A 12,584-nucleotide genomic window follows, 5' to 3' on the forward strand; every position below is an offset into this window, starting at 1 on the left:
CATTTTTTATAATGATATAAAAGTGGGTGTGGCTAAAAAGAAAGCAGCTAGCAATCTGATATCATTATACAGTGCACATTTATGTAATTTATATAGGTTTCCTGATACTTGATTTACTCATTTAATGTATTTGAGAAATTCACTTAGTTTCACTTGAACCTCATAGGACTGCTTGCATTTTTCACCTTAGTTAAAATGTCAAACATTAACTGAGGTTTACTTGGCCTTAGAAAAGATTAATTTGATATTTCCTCTAAATATATTTGTAGCTCTAATAAACATGTATTTACACTAGACCCATAAATGAAAGTTATAGTTATTCATTTATGATCAGATTATTGCTTATAATTTTGTCATGAAACATAATCAGTATCCTCTTCATAAATTTGTTTCTATTAAGCCTGTTCAGTTATTTTGGCTCTCAGAAAAACTTTTCAAATAGGCTACAGTTGTCCTGTTAAAAGCTAATGTTGCACTGAAACTTCCCAAGAGGTACAGGGTGTTTTTGTTTTTGTTTGGTTGGTTGGTTTTTTGCAAGTGTAAATCTACTGGAGATTGAAGAAACATTTTTTAATAAATAAAAAGGACTATTTCCTAGTAATTTGGAATTATGTGGGTAGCTTTTACTGATATTGTGTTGTATTGTATTGGAAATGTATTGTAGCTACATTTTAAGATAGAATATTTTAGTTAGCTAGATATTAAAGTTAGACTATACCATCTGCCCTCTTTGTTTTTTTTTTTTTTTTAAGCTTAATAGAATCGAGACTTCTTACTGTTCCATGTGAAATACGAAGCTATAGAGGAAAACTTATTTCTAAACTTAATAGTTTTAATTTCCTTAAGTTAATTGTTATTTACTGTATTAGGATACATTAGAATTTGTAGTTACATATTGCTTGAACTGCATATACGCTACCTGCCTATATGTACACTCCTCAGGGAAAATTTATGTTATCCATATTGGATGTCATAAGGCTGTTCTAACAGGTGTATCAAAAACAAATCTGGAGTGTTTTGTGTAATATATACACACACTTCCTATTTTTATGTACAGAATAGTAATGTAACGGTCTGTTTTTGTAACAACTTATTTTTTAATATTTGAGATAGGAAATATTAAACTATATTTAAAAGGAACTGGCAAACTTAAAATTATAGTCTCTGCATATGCTGGAGGTATTTGCTTTCTTAGATACAGGGTTTTTTTCCAAAGCCAATTACTGATCATTTCAGTAATTACATTCATTACTCATTTCATCACAAATTGTGAAAGGTAGAGCATCTTAGACTTATTTTGGCTATCTGTGGAAGCTATAGGGAATAAAATTCAGGCTTTTGTGTCCAAATTGAAATGAATATTTGATAGTAAAAATTTTAAAAACAGAAAATCGCTTTTTTTTTTAAAGTATATAAATATATTTTGGATATATTCTCTATGCATCTATTTGGAAGTTCTAAATAGCTAATAATAATAATAATAATCTTGCACTAGAACCAGTGGTCAGAAAAAAAATACTACCTTACCTATTTAATAATATTAATTTTTTGTTTGGACCAAGCTGTACAAAATCACTTTATTTTTATACATAGTATATTACATTTCTATGACTCTTTACACACTACTTTTGTTTAGAAGTTATTTAATTTTTGACTCAGCTAGTAATACATTTTTAAGATAGAAATAATCGTAAGTATCTATAAATATTGAGGGAAAGGTGAGACAAATAATAGGGATATGAAAGTTGTCTAAATTTAAACCTAAATGAAAAAGTCGGTTTGCAGTTTTATTTATTTAGTGAATTATTGGCACTTGCTCTATAGAATTGCTGAGTAGTCACTGTCTTAGTACTTTTCAAACTTGAACTTCTTTTCTTTTTAACTCTATATTATCATGAAAATATTTTCATAATTTTGTGTGGTACACTATATTTCTGAGATGGTAAGAATTGGCTTAGTTTAAACCTTCTGTCTTTGTTTAATATAACTTAAATCAATGCCTGTATTGATTTGTTTAACCCTTTATTGTAATTTTTTTTTAAGTCTAATTCTGCTAAAAGAAACATTTGGGTAGGTCTATACCTTAGAGATTTAATGAGTCTATAATTCTGAGAAATAATTTAGTTCTCAGCTTCATTTATTTTTGTATGACAACTTCCATCAGTCTTGCACGAAGATTGGAGGTGGATAATGTAACTTCACTTCTAATTCAGTTATGTTGTAAGTTTGACTATTTTTAATTGACTAATATTTGTGTCTAATTGGAGTTCACTGTAGTTGTACTTTTGAAGGCTAGTTTCTATTTGTGGAAAGTAATAGACTTCAAAATCTTTCTTTAATTCTGAACAGTTTTTAAAATTTTAGCAGTTTAGAATAACTAGAGTACAAGTATGTCCCCATTTATTGTTGTGTATACACACAAATGGTATATAAATACAAATATATAGTTTTTACTAAATACGAAAGCATTTCCAAAGAAGACTTATTCAAAATCAAGATATAATCTTGAAACTGAAAAAAATAGCAATGACTCTCTGTGGTCTTTGTTAATGTCTAAAGGAAACCATTACTGAAAGTGGCAAAAATATATATATTTTTAGCTATTTAGTTTCTAAAGGCTGGTAAGTGTACCTATTGTAAATATAAATTATTATTAACTTTGAGAATTGAGTAAAAAATCCACTAATTTGTTTATCTAGTAAGAAATGTCCAATTGGGTTAAGATTTGGACTTAGAAAAATATCTTGATCATGATTTTAAATTTCTTTTGTGATAATAGGAGTATGTTTAGCTTTAAACTTAACATTTAACATACTAAACGATTATATTACTATAATTTTGTTTAGAAAAAAAATCAGCAAAAGAAATATTTTATTGGCTGGATATTTTTTCCAAATTATTTGTGCTTAAAAGGGTGGGAGTAGTGAAGGTGTATTGGGGAAGAGGAATAAAGGTAAAGAAAAATGCATTTTTACAATAAAAGTAAGTTAACCTTATTCAAGATATTATTGGTGTCTTTACTCCTGAACTGTATTTTCAAGTTTTATTAAAGAGCAAATATATTGAAAATATTTGTAAACAGGTGACCAGATCTAATCATCTGCTGCTTATTTATTAGACATAGTCAGGATGTATCTTGTCATAGCACTTATAGTACAAAAGGTAAATAAATCTGAGCATTTGGCTATATTAATTCACTGTTTCTTTCTGTAAATATTTGAAGTGACCATCTTTATCAGGTTTTCGCCTTGTTTTTATCCAATAAATTCCATGGTCACATCCCCCCCCCATCCCCCCCGCTTTAAAATGTGTGTGACTGCAATACTATACAATTCCATTAGATGCTATAGAGCAATTTATTGTGTTTATACAATTCCTCCTTGTTAAAAATGTTGATTGTACTGCTGGTGTCTTGAAAAAAGTGGGCTAAAAACTGTTTTAAAGAAAGCACTACATGCTAAACACTTCTTGATAAAAGTCAGTAGCGGATTTCAGGAAGTATCACAGCGCACACGTTAATTGTTAAATGTTTATAGTTAACTGTTTAATTCTTTTTCTCCCCTCCCACTCTTTCTCCCCCTTACTTCCCACAAGAATACATTATAGGGAGAATGAAAGCAGAAACATACTAATCTGATTTGTTTCAGGAGGCTACTGATAATAAAGAAGCATATCACAGGTGTTTCTAATCAAGTCAGTTTGGGGTTTTTTTGTGTGTGTTTTTTTAAAATTAGGGTTTTCCTTAACATAGACAAAGTGAGGGTCAACTTGATGACCTACATCTATGTTTGGGGATCAACCATGAAACTGTGGGTGTCGGAAATATGTTATAATACATGACATTTTTATTGCAGGTTTTGACCTTTCAATAGAGAGCTGATTCTGGAGAACAACTTACTTCTGTGATTGAAAAATTCTCTCTGGAAAGCTGATGGAGCATGAGAATGGTATATATCATATTAACATTTCACATATTTCAGATGCTCTTTATTTTAAAAAATACATGTAGTAATAGGACTTCTTTGGTTTATGCATAGTGAGACTGTTATACCAAGTTAAAGATTTTCTGTTTGTTGAAGTTATTCTTCTTCACATTCGCTCTGTTAAGTTTTAAGACTAAATAAAAAAACAGTCTCCATTTCCCTCTGAAGACAGTCTGTGTGTTAAGTGGCCAAAATATGTACAAAAAGCTGAGCTTGCAACAGTCTTGCTTATTGGAGTTACATAAATTCTCCATATAGTGTTGTTCTCATATTCTTGTACTGGGAATTACTACTGCTAATGCAAAATAATAATAGTAATGGATGATACAATAGTTATTTTTAAGTAATTTTATTCTGTTGTCAATAGTGTGTGTGAAAGAAGAATGGAGAACTCTCGGAGTGCATTTAAATGTACTGTACAAAATTATTTTTTAAAGTTATTAATAACTAGCCACTTCACAATTAAAGCAGTATAGAATTTTCAAAATTTGTTTTCAAACCCCACCTATATAAAGAGTTATCAGAAATTTTAATTTATCTTGGAACCTATCAATAAATATTTAGGTATTATGCAGTAAAACAATGAATTAACTAACAATAATAAACGTAGAATATACAGTACTCATCTTGCAAGTCTTGCTTTGCACTAAGTGGTAATTTGGTTGAAACTGAGAAATCCACTCAAAGTAATCAAGACCTTTCTACTTGTATATGAATAATCTCAGCTAACCATTAAAATAAACAACTGAAATTTAAAAAGTAATTACACTAAGATCAAACAAATTTATGTTTAAACACTAAACAAAGCACTAGAAATTAAAAGAATTTATCTCTCATAAAATGCATTGTGGCAAAAACTAATTTTATGAACATATTGTGTGTGACATTCGCAATTTGAGTATTTGGCTGGTATAGAGCTTTTAGCCTTAATCAAATCTTACTGCCTTTTTAAATGTATATATCTTTGCAGAAAAAAATTGTACCAAAATGTAAGATATAAACTTTTATTTTAAAAGCTGCAATAAGCCCATACAATTGCTGACTGTACCTGAAAAAGCTCCAGCAAATCCATAGATGTGTAAAATGTATCTATCCTTACTTCGGTAGCTAATTTCAAATCAGGTTGAAGGATTGCAAAGTGGTCAGCAATAATACACCTTTTATTGTAACAATATTTTAGGAAATATTTTTTCTTAAAGAATGTGTGGGAAATATTCTATTTAGTCTGACCATTTTGTAGATACTGAAAGCCTTCTACATTAAAATTAACATCTGAAAACCAAAACCTTGAGTACGCACAAAATATAAAATGTAAATAAATTTGGACTAGAGCATAACTTTTATATGTTGATAAACCCACCATCTTGCCTTTATTTTATTGTAAATAGATAGTGAATTTTTTTAAATCTCTATTAGAATAAAACAAACCCCCCAAAATTACTATTTTATTGGGATTATTATTAATACTCCTGTTTGGGATAACTTGCATAACATGCAAAGTTTTTAAACTTTAGAAGCTGTTCAGAACCTCTGTTCTTGATTCAATGGATACTGTTGAGTTATGAATAATTTGAGTTTCCAGTTCTCTAAGAATATAAGGACTTTGCATTCATTTTAATAATTTTGTTCTCATATTTTTCTGTGCAAAAGCTATTACTGTCCTGTTAATGAAAATCGGAATTATATTGGTAGGCAAATCTATCTAAAATTCCCTTGTTACAAATTTAAAAGGTGAAAATTTGATAAGGTGTTCCTCAGTCTGACTAATGTTGAGGGTATTTCTAATGTAATATTTTGAAGGACAGTATGCTGTCTAGATTTTAACTATAAATCTAAAGGATTATTGTAAATTTAGGGCCTAATGCTGCAAACTCTTAGACACAAATAGTGCTAAAGGCTGCCATGAGTAAAAATTTTCAGGATCATGGCCTTAATAGTTGCAATCCTTTGTTTTTTAATATTTATTCAAAATACTAGATTGCCTTAAATGGATAGTTTTGGAATATAGTAATATTTTGGGGGAGTTGCCTCAAAATGAGGAATTAAAATGTGTACCAACACACTTACTCAGAAGGCTTACTAACTTACAAGCTCAAATATCACACAGGACTGCTACTTTAAATAAAGTTGTCAATTTTCATTATAAAATCCACTTTTCAGCTCTTGATTTGTTCTAGAAATTTTCCATACTGAAACTTGGTCTGTATAATTCACAGCCCAAAAGAGAGTATAGTGACTGTCTAGAAGGATGTAAGGTGTGTTTTTTCTCATACTTAAGTTTGACTGCTGCAATCCTTACTTAGGCAAAACTCCTGTTGACTGCATTGGGAGTTTTGCCTGAATAAGGACTGCAATGAGAGGCCCTTAAAAATAATTGGTGTGGGCATTTAAACATTACTATTTATATTTAACTTTTGTAATTAGTCTTAATTATCTAATAGTAATTGAAGGTGAAAGGGATAAAAATGCACAAGATTTACTTTTTTACAAACCTACATATGTGTAACATTTTGTGACCATTTTTATTATTCTTACTCTAGATGTGTACACAAAACTATACAGACATGTTGGCTAACTATAGTTTTGAGAGCTGACAATACATGCTCATATAATAGATCATAACTCTCTAAAAGAGCTGTTGCAGATTACTGTGTCAATTTTCCTATGCTTTCTTTATAGTCTTCTCTTGCTTTTCTAAGTCAATTGAAATGGATAGCTGCATATCTACTTCATGAAAATTATTTAACTTGTGCCTAGTTATTACAACACATGTAAAATCACTCATTGTTTGAAAACTCTATGATATCTTAGGCAAGGCAGTTTAAAATTTTGGAATCCTTCATAACTACATTTCCTGGCTTTTGTTGATTTAAACTAAATCCAGCGTTAACATACAAAAGCCTACATTAAAATGTTATCAGATTTAAATAAGCATTTCAGTTTTATTCTGCCAGTCATTTAGTAAGACATTTGTGTAACAAGGATTTGAGACTGGTCCACTTAATTTTTCCTTACCTATGAATAAACATTGTTTTCATGAGACTTAATTTTTAAGAAGCCACGAACTACATGCAGATCCTCTTTAGCAATAATAATTAGAACTAAATGATATTTAAATATCTGTTCTTTTACCCAAAAACACATGTCTAGATGTGGAGGGGGGGATTGCCTCATCTTGATATATTTTTTTTTTTTTAAACCAAGAAGTTTGGTAGAAGTGCCTCCAAATCAATACATTAAAACTGCATTTGAGGTTTTCTATAATCAGAATTCACTTACTTAACTGTTCACTGTACTGCACTAATATTTTTTTAATCTATCTTGTTTTGAGTTGGCTATCTTGTCAAGTGTTCATATAATAATTTGGAGGGGAAGCAGTATGTTCGGAGATGTGGTTGCTGATTGACTGGTCTATTTAATGTCTGAGTAATCCTCTATTACCAAACATGCTAATTTCTGAGTTTATTTGAAATAATAGTTGGATATTCACTGCGAGCGTTTTCTGAAGTGAAAAATATGAATAATTTACATATTCTCTGCGGGGCACCCCAGTCTGGTGTAAAGTTTTTATGGCAATATTTAATGAGAAAATTATTTCACAACTAAAGTATTGTAGGAGGGGAATGTCTTATTCTGTCAGGTACACTATTTTTAAACAATAAGAAACTCAGCTTTTCTGTGAAATGCAATTTAACATTTAGTTATATGTAAAATATTGACACCATTGCATTAATACCTTAACCTTTGAGTTTGCCCTTATTTCTTTATGGTAGTAAATGCTTTATTTTAAAATCTTCAAAACAAAGTCTTCTTACTTCACCCTGCCACTCACACCAAACTACCTTTTTGTATTAAAGATGGTTTTGCTTAGGGGGAAATGACTGGGTCTAAATAGTGACAATTAACATTAATTTAAAGAGATTTTCTGTGAAAATAGTGTTATAATCAGCATTTTATGGTCTTTACAACTTTATTTAATTGGCTTTATATTCTATTTTAAAAAATGCATAGAGCTTGCATTTAATACTTCATAATATATCTAAAATGAGTTAAATTATCCCCTATATGGGGGAAATTTGCAGTAGGACTGGGAAATCCTAGGTTATGACTTGGAACTTGTGCTGGTAACCTCCTGGGGCAAAGTTGGCCCTTGGTAGATTGGGCTGAGGGTGTGATCTCCAGGCTGTTGGCACAGAGAGAGTAGCACATCACTCCCAAGCACCCATAAATGTAAGCTACCCAAAACATCTGTCAGGAGTGGGGGATTAGAAGGAGGCCTGCTGTCCCTCATGGCACCATTTCTTCCTGATAGGAACCCTCACCTGTAATTGGCTCAAAACACACATGTAGAGAATTCACATTGTAAATTGTGCAAAGAATTGAGGATTCTTTGCAACATAATGTTTACCCTGTTAGCATTATCTTGTACAGGCAAAACCCTGGTGAACAGAAAGGTTCTCTTTTTCATGCCTCCAAACATGCAGAGGATCTTCTACTGGCTTCAGAAGAAGGGAGAATGATGCTTCTCCACCATCTCCTATTTTTCACCAGTATCTGTGCAGATCCTCTCCATGAGCCCACCCTAACAGATGTTTTGGCCCAAAGGTGGGAAGAATATTAATTAGGAGACATCATCTTGGGTCACACAGCTGCTTTTTAAACAAAGGGCCACTTTCTGATCTTCATTATGTATGCATATATCTCAATTTAATGTGTATTGTATGCAAGGATTATTAAATATATGTTGTCCCTACTTCAATTAGTAAAGCTGTAGATTTGATTAAAAATGGAATTAAATCTTTGCTCACTTCAATAGTGCATACAAATATAATTTGAAATATGACCATAGGGAAATGCCTATTCTTTCTCAATATCATAGTAAGGTTTAAAATCTGGGCCTTAGTTTGCAAGAGTGCTTGTTTTGCATCCAGTTTATAAATTGGAGAATTTTGAACTATTAGTCAGAGAATAATTTCTTCTAGAGCATTAGGTTCTGAAAGATAGTTCTGTATGTCTTTAAAGCAGTAACTTTCCCTAGATTTGTAATTAAGGTCTTGGTGTCAACTATGACCTTGCAGTCATAGTGACTTGGCTATCAGTACTTTATATCTATATCTAAAATTGATACCTTTGCTAACTTGCCATAAGAAATGTATACCAATGTTCAGTACTTGATTTAACAAGTACAAGAACCTTCACAAAAAATATTTTCCTTGAAAAAAATCCTGTTTAGAAAATGGATTCATCTTTCGTATTTTTCATGTGTAGAATTCAGTTTGTCGATCCTACTGAGGTTTCTCTGATGAAAATGTGACAACTCAACATTATGAATATTTTTCATGTCTACATTTTTAGACTACAAAATAACTTCACTTTAACCTATGTGGGTGACCCATTTTCTGTTCTGTAGGAAACTAGTCACTAAGGCCTTGATTCAGCACACCCTCCCTATTTAGCAAAACACTTCAGCACATGTTTGAGTGTTTTGCTGAATAGAGATGGAGTTAAGAAAGTTCTTATGCTTTGTTAAATTGGAGTTCACCCACCATGATAAACATACCGTGTTCTCAGTGTGCTTTTTTGGTTTTGTTTTGTTTTTGTCCCTGCACTCTGCACAATACCCTTCAAATAGCTTCATAAAGACACAGATTTTGAGATGGCAAGATGCCACCACAGAAAGACTTAAATTTAATGCTTTTTTTTTTCTTTTGAGGAAAACAGAGCATGAGGAGAATAAGCATATTTTGAATGAGCAAAAATCCATCAGTAGCCTAGAATCAACTGTTTGCCTCATTCTAACTTATTTCGAGTAGTTACACTGAGTAGGAGACTCCTTGCAAAATATCAGATTATGTCAATTAGCAGGTACAGTCAAATAGCTATAAAAATCAAGGATAACATATCATAAGATGTATTTTGTATATAGTCATAATGATAACTTACCACAAAAATAAGGTAGTACTGATGTGCTTGAAAATGTAACTACATCGATTATGTAAAAATGAAGTTATAGTAATATGAGCCTTCACTACTGTTGTTTGATATCGAATCTTTGAGAAATGGAGAGAGACCACTAGTTTACTTTTTTGTATGTATGTTTTACTATTTTACTACATAATCAGCTGTTCCATAATTTGCTTAGAGGATGGTGTAGTTTCTGTTGTAGTTATAATGTTCATTATAGAATATCCTTACATGCTTTACAATTCTTTTAAATACTTTCATTTATGCATTCTGTATGTAGTTTAATAAATATCTCTAAAATATATTTCCTTTTAAGTACCATTTTATTTAAAGGTCATCTGTAAATGTAATAATTCTTCTAAAAATCAAATCAATGACCCAAATAGAGTGGAATATATTTGATATGTTATGGTAAAATTTATGTCTGTCTTCTGCAACAATGCTGGAGCATTCAGAATAGAGATTGAATTGTCACTTAGAATAAAATCCACAACATCTAACCTTCATGAACCTACAAAAGAAGAAAACAAAAATTTTGACTTGTTAATGTGCAAACTGTCCCGGTTACATTTTTTTTCTTTGGCATTTAGTCCCTTCTAAAGTGGTTAGGTTTTCTGCTTCCAGGTGCTCTCTCTCATATCATATAATGTCCATACTGGTCCGATTTATTTTCCATCGGTGTCAACTGATAGGTTAGGCCCCAATCTTGCAAACACATGCAATCTTAAGTTTAAGCATGTGAGTATTCCCACTGAAGCCAGTTCGACTATTCATATGCTTAAAGTTAAGCATGTGGGTAAGTGTTTGCAGTATCCGATCCATTTTGTTTCTTTTACAGATAGGCAGGCAAGAAGCCTAGAATGGAAAGAACAAGCATTTTCATACCACCTAGTTCAGCCTGACTCCTTCCCTTCCTTTTGCAACCAATTTGATTCCGACCTCTGAATCAAGCAGTCAGACATAGAAAGTTCGATCAAAAGTTCTTAAGCTTTTTTTTACGGTTTTATTTGTTGTATATTTTCTTAGGAAATATTTAAGATCTAAGAACACAGAACAAAACAAGGAAAACAAGTGTGCAATAATACTCTGCAGATGCAGGGTACAGGATTGTTCTGTCTGTGAACAGGTGGCTTCATGTGGCACACAGGAGGAGAGATTCTCTTGGCAGTGTCTTCCCAGCCTCTGACAAAAAAGATGACTCCTCTGACTCAGAATTAGAAGGGGAAATCTGCCAGTTAGCATATGCTCCTTAATTTATGGATGTTCCTTAACGTGTGGGTTACTCTTCACCAGTAAGAATCTGGTATATCCATGCCAGTAATTCTTGGAAGATAGTGAAGAACAGTCATCTCATTCTGAAAGAATTTGGGGTGCCTTACAATTTATTATTCATATTACAAGAAAGGCCCATATAATATAAAATTCTTACCACTTCATTTCAATCTAGGAAGAACGGATCATTTGAATTGTCTTAAATACTGAATCTAAAGTTTAAAACAGGGAGCAGCTTTCTAAACAGTTTGATGCAGAATAGGCTCAAAAGAATCTATTTCCATTTGAAAGCACTAGAAATCTGTTTTGAAAGCTTTGGAGATGTACAGTGCTTTTAAGAGTTACACTGTTGTAAGATAAGTTCTATAATTTTATCTAACATCTGAATCTTAGTTCCAGGGCCTTTAAGCTAAGTTCATCATTTCAGTCCTATACTAACTGAAAGTCGACTTCCTGTTAGATAACTTAAAAAGGCAGAATACATTTATTTCTGGAATTTTATTTTTGAACATTGTTTACTAAATAATGACTTTTTGAATGGTTAGAGTAAATTGCAAATATTTGGTTTAGCGCTACAATTCCCTTGCGGTAGATAAGTGCTACCTTCATCTTTCATTTGTGAAAAAGTGATCCTCTCCTCCCCTTACCCTTCTGGAGTAAGAAAGATAATCCAGAATTTAATGATGACTCCAAAAATGACTCCGCATCCTCAGAGGAAAATGCCTCCGAAGGAGAAGACTGCCATTTACTTAAATGAATGAGTCTCATGTACTGTTAAATACTTTTATTTAAAAAAACAAAAACCAACAGCTGTTAATTGTCAAGAAGAAGATTCATGACCATTCTGATGTTCAGGATTGTGGATATTTACTAGATCAGGGGTCGGCAACCTTTCAGCAGTGGTGTGCCGAGTCTTCATGTATACACTCTAATTTAAGGCTTCGCGTGCCGGTAATACATTTTAATGTTTTTTAGAAGGTCTCTCTATAAGTCTATAATATATAACCAAACTACTGTTATATGTAAAGTAAACAAGGTTTTCAAAATGTTTCAGAAGCTTTATTTAAAATTAAATTAAAATGCAGATCTTATTAGTGTGATCCTTGCCCTTGCTTTTCCTTGCTGAGTTTTCCAATGACTGGTGGCACGTATTTGGATACTTTAAGCTGCACACAGGCTTCTGAGTGATCAGTTGTTAACCAGCTGGAACCCCAGATCGGTAGCTGAGGTGAGTGGAGCTGGTGGCTTGTAGGGCTGAGCAGGGCCGGAAGCCTGGACCCTGTCTGGCAAGGGGAATGCACTGGAACGCCAACCAGAAGAAAGTTGAGTGGGGCTGCGGCGGGAACCCTGACTGGCAAGGGGCCA

General features: G+C 32.2%; 1 long non-coding RNA gene across 4 annotated transcripts in view; it reads left to right on the forward strand.

Annotated features, from left to right (window-relative positions):
• Window positions 1–12,584, forward strand: part of LOC120395790 — a 76,792-nt gene that overhangs the window by 53,172 nt on the left and 11,036 nt on the right. For all 4 annotated transcript variants that reach the window (XR_005592792.1, XR_005592796.1, XR_005592794.1 and 1 more), the window contains one exon: window positions 3,855–3,947. This is a non-coding gene — a long non-coding RNA (uncharacterized LOC120395790). The remainder of the gene's footprint in view (window positions 1–3,854; window positions 3,948–12,584) is intronic.

The sequence above is a fragment of the Mauremys reevesii genome, linkage group 1 (genome assembly GCF_016161935.1).
Source record: "Mauremys reevesii isolate NIE-2019 linkage group 1, ASM1616193v1, whole genome shotgun sequence".
Taxonomy (NCBI): domain Eukaryota; kingdom Metazoa; phylum Chordata; order Testudines; family Geoemydidae; genus Mauremys; species Mauremys reevesii.